The sequence below is a fragment of the Chelonoidis abingdonii genome, chromosome 2 (genome assembly GCF_003597395.2).
Source record: "Chelonoidis abingdonii isolate Lonesome George chromosome 2, CheloAbing_2.0, whole genome shotgun sequence".
Taxonomy (NCBI): Eukaryota; Metazoa; Chordata; order Testudines; family Testudinidae; genus Chelonoidis; species Chelonoidis abingdonii.
The window spans coordinates 160,096,973-160,101,936 of record NC_133770.1 but is presented as its reverse complement, the minus strand read 5'-3'; the positions used below and the strand labels follow the sequence as shown (position 1 = coordinate 160,101,936).

General features: G+C 45.0%; 1 long non-coding RNA gene across 1 annotated transcript; it reads left to right on the top strand.

The window, feature by feature from the left end:
• The first annotated feature begins 579 nt into the window (after positions 1-579).
• LOC116826025 (uncharacterized) lies at positions 580-4,621 on the top strand. Its single transcript, XR_012655283.1, has 2 exons — positions 580-920; positions 3,932-4,621. It is a non-coding gene; the product is annotated as an uncharacterized LOC116826025 (long non-coding RNA).
• The last annotated feature ends 343 nt before the right edge of the window (positions 4,622-4,964 follow it).

Below are 4,964 nucleotides of genomic sequence, written 5' to 3'. Positions count from 1 at the left end.
ACATGTGATACTTTATTTCCCCCACTTAGTCAGCTGTTTACCTCTGCAGCCTCAGCTCCTCATAAATTTTAGATACTCCACAGTTCCCCTTTGGTGCTCTTTGTCTCTGCATGAAGGGACTAAGGGGCGGGGAGGGGGGGAGAATAGGATAGTTGTTGTTGGTGTCACTAAGCATAACCCTAAGTAACTCGGGAGGGTGGAAGGCCACAAGGGTATGGAGCCTTCCTGGTTTTAGGCCTCAGCAGACAAGAGCCCCTCCATGTCTGAACTTTAATCGACCTAAAAGGCCAGGTGTAACAGCCGTTATCAGTTGCAACAGTTCTAACTGGTCTAAAGCAGAAATAATGAGGCCTGTGCACATTTAGCAGAAGGACAAGATAACTTGCAGAAGGAAAGCTTACTAACGAGCTGCCACGGCCAAGATTACTTAATGCACCTGCGCTTACGTAACTGCTACAGGGGGAAGAAGGAGGAGGGGGAGAAAGAAGAAAGAGAAAAAAAAAAAACTTATAAAAAGGGAAAAGCCGCTTGTGTAGGGTGCTTGATTTGAGGCGTCAGTCTCCCTGCACCACTTTGAGATCTCAAATAAAAACTTTGCTTTCTTCTCCACCCTGGTGTGTGTTCATTGGCGTTACGCACTCTGGGCAACGAACCACTGTTGCTTGCCTCGGGCACCCTCTGTGCCTGCAACAGTTTTGGCGTCCCTGGGGGGGCTCGAGGCTAAAATCAACCTTGCCTGGACCCCTCTTGGTGGCCGACGGATCGCGGCAATGACCGACGCCCAGTGCACACCGATGACTTCACCGGGGGCCTTGGCGGAGACGCGGTGTGAGCAACCCCAGAGGGCACAACGGTGCAACACGCTCGAGTACTGGAGAAGCAGTTGCGGGCGACGGTGAGGAACCGGTCCCTTGGATAAGGTAGGAACAGCCCAGTTGTCTGGACTTTGTCTGTTAGGACCTGGGGACACTCAGTGTCTTCCTGCAGCATGGGGCAGGGACAGAGTAAAGTGGGGATGGCATGGTGTACGCCCCTAGAATGCATTCTAGAAAACTGGAAGGTGTTTGGATCGGATCCGATGACCAAAAGTAGGTTACAAAAGTTCTGTACAGTACACTGGCCTCAATATCAACTAGAGGACCAGAAAAGGTGGCCACCGGAAGGATCACTTAATTATAACACGATCCTTCAATTACTCCTGTTTTGTCAGCGAACGGGTAGCTTCTGAGGCTGTTTGTATGGAGATCTTTTGTAAAAATCCCTCACTGTAGCTCCTGTTCTTCCCCCTGTCTGGTGGAGTGCAAGGATTCAAAAGCAGGTGAGGGATAGTGCAGGGACAAAGGAGGGACCTGTCTAGAAAGGGGAAACCTTATGTCCTAGTGCACTCTCTCCCTGTTGTAGCTAAAAAGCAAGATTAGATGCAGAAGGGTACTGGGGGCCAGTGTGAGTGACTGTTACCGGAAGACGCCCAGAGTACCCTGTGAAGCAAAAGCTCATGACCAGGACTACTCTAACGCAAGCCCGGTAACTAGTGGATCTTTAGGAGGTCCGACCCATGGTGTACCATTCTTCCCTTCCCCTTTCCTCTTCCGTGTGGGATCTGACAGTCTGATCATCTCACTGGACTTGCAATCAGAGTAAGCGGCGCCTTTCTCCATGAGACTAGCCGACGCTCTTTGCTGAAGGGAGGTTAGGAGGGGTCGTGGCCATCCTCGTTAGCCTCTCCTGTGAGTGTTACCCGTAGGGAAAAATCCTTAGTTTATGCAGCGGCTAGCGTGACAGGGCACCCTCCCCTGTGTTGAAGTGGAAATGGTGGGGGTACAGTCTAACCACTCACTCCACCCCCTAAGTACCCCTGCATATTACATGTACGTACATTATGCGTTCATCAACCTGCAGGTATTCAGAGAATGAACCGCGGAAATCCATCTAACAATGCCCACTAGAAGGTACTTCAATCTAACAGCCTAACATCTTAGAGGAGCATTTAGTCACCAAAAACCTTGACACGCAGTGAACAAATTTGTCTATTGAGGAAAGGAATGGGTTAATTTTAAATTCAGCTTGGCCAAGAGATAAAAAGAAGTTGCTCTGCGTTCTTCAAGTCAAGAATCAACGCAGACTATGCTAAGTACAAAAGAAAACTGCTAGGCCCCAGCTGGCTGTTGGAAAAAGGGAAAATTACAGAGGTGAACCAAGGCATACAAGTTAACAGAACTGAGATTACATTTGCAAAGCTTAAACTGTCCAGTAAGATCCAACAGTGTGACTTTGTGACCCAGAGCAGGTGTAGCTTTGGGCTACCAATCAGCCCCGCAGCCGACCTGGACTGCCTCTGAAAGAGACTCTGCAGGAGATTCCAGGTGTAGAGAACAGCCCTCTCAAGAAGCAGAAGCATGTTGGAAATTCTGGACAAGCTGTACACAGGATTATCTCCGTCCACCTCTCCCCCTTCTCTGAACATTATACACAGAAGTGGCGTCTGGACGTACGTGTTGAGAATATGAAAGGGCTTGGGCATTAATGTTTTCTCTGAGTGATGTGGTGAGTGTTCCCACACTCTTCCGTGGTTGCTTTATTATTTTATAAAATGGAGCTTTAAATTTCAGTTATATGGTCTACAATATGTGTTTTCTTTATTCTTCCCAATGATCCTGTAGTCGTCAGCCTGATCACCTGACACGACGGGATAGATTGGTAACAGAAATTTGTCAGTTTGGTGAGCAATTAAGTAAGGGGGGCCCTGCAGAATTACCCTTGCTTTTTTATGTTTGCTTTGTTGTTGGTACTTGTTGGTGTTATCTGTTGAGAACGCCATTGAGTATGTAAGCGTGCCCTATTAGGATAGAAACGCTATCTGCGTTCTGTTCTGTTCTGTTTAACGGTTACCGTTGTTTTTCTGCCTTGTTCGTTTGGGGTTAGGGTGTGGGTAATGAACCTCCGTTCGTAATTTCCTCGCGAGTGGAAGCATGCCGTGCGAGGAAGCTCTTGAGTCGAACTGAGGTCGAATTGAGATCCTTCTGTCCGTCCCCTTAGCGGTTTCAGTGTATAGAAGTTGCGGGGAAAGCCTGGCTTAGACTTGTAGTTCCGCTTGCCTCTATTGTATTCTTCTTTTCTTGTTTAAGTGTCAGCAGGACGCATGGATGGGTCTCTGGGTAAAGCCCTCTAAAGGGGGTTGGGATTATATGTTAAGTTAAATGGCCTTTGCCCAATGGGCCATGTGTTTTTGTCCAGGGGCCAAGCCTCACGAGGGAGGACTCGGGTAGTCTTGTGAGTAAAAATGTTTAAGGAAAGAGACCAGGAGGGGTGGGGCTAGTGAGAAGCCCACTCTCCTAGCTTAAACTGGTAGTGGAAACAAGTATGGTGCCCATGGAAGGGACGTGCTCAGCAAGAAAAGCAGGGGTCAGCCAGGCGGGCAGGCAACAGACAGAGAGATTGGAAAACAGATTGGAAAACTTTAAGAGTGTAGTGGAAGGAAGGAGTCAGTAAGTGTAAGGATGGGGATTTCAAATACCCAGGACTTACTTGGAATGGTGAGTTAAGTTGATAAAAGTGGCTGTTGGGAGACAAGCAAGTGATTTAAGGGAGTGTGAGAAGTTAACTCTGTAGTTGCTGGAGAGAACAGCAGTTGAACTTTGGACAAAATGCTAAAGAAGAAAGTTCTTGGTGTCTGTGAAATGTTTGTAAATAAATTCAGGCAAAGAAATTATTGGATTGCAATCATTTGGTTTGGCTATGAACAATTTAGTTAAATTAGCTGAAGAATGTATACAGTGTTATGTAATTGAAAACCTGGGCTGCCTATGAAACAAATACAAGAAAATATGGGGTAATTCCTCTGTTTTGCTTGAAGTCAACAAGGATATTTGTATATTTTAAGCAATGATTGTCTGCCCAGAAGGGATAGACCTCTGTTTTTTTTGTCTTTTAGATAATCAGAGAAAACTGATGCCAGCTGAACAGCATTCAACGTACCATTCATTTAATGCCACAACAGGAATTATGTTTTGTGTTCTATGTTCTGTCTTGTGGTGTTTGTCTTGTGGCCGGAATTGTTGTGTTTAATATTTTTATAGAATAGTCTAGTTTAAAATCAAACAAAAAGGTTAAATTAAAATGCAGATACTTGTCTTGTTCAACTTGGAATACAAAGTATTTGGATAAATCAGGAGAATGTGATATACTAAAGTCTAATGCATTTCCTTAAGTAAGAAAAAAACTTCATTGGCCAAATTGTTAACTGCAAAAATTGTTGTTAAAATTTGCATACCAACAGCCTTTGGAAGCAAAGACATGAAAAGTTAACTTACTCCCCATATTGTACATGGGATCTTTCTGGCTACCTAAGATTTCTAGCCAGGGGGCTGGGGATGGTGGAAAGCTATTGGACTAGAGGTTGAATTGAATGAACTCGTCAAAGTGAGTGTGCTTGTTCTAGCTTGTTGCTCCGAAGTTCTGTAATAAGGTTATTTTAGTAAAAGGGTATGTGTGGCATATATTGAATAATAAGACTAATGTACTGTATAATGACAATGTTTGTGTGTTCATTTTTGGGAAAAAACTGTATAAGTGAAAAATAGAAGTTTCCTTTGCAGGTTAAAAGAAGCCAAGAAGGGAAAAAGGATAAAGAACAGAATGAGTTAATGGGAAAAAAAATAATTAGCTAGCAAGCTTGGGCTATAGATAAGACATTGACTCCATTCAAGGACACTGCTCACAGTTAAGACTTGGCTAACAACCAGGAAAAGGAGGGCTTGAATTTGCCCACGCAGCTATAAGGTTTGCAAAACACGGCCATGCACTAATGAAATGTGTTAGGTTTCTTTTCTCACAGGTAAGGAAGTTCTACCGGAAGACCCTAGCAGCCCTGCCACTCTTTGGAACCAGGAAACTGGATTGATGTAAAGGTCCACCAACGAAAGACTGCTTTGGCTCCACGCTGAAAAGATCCTTATTAAGCCCTG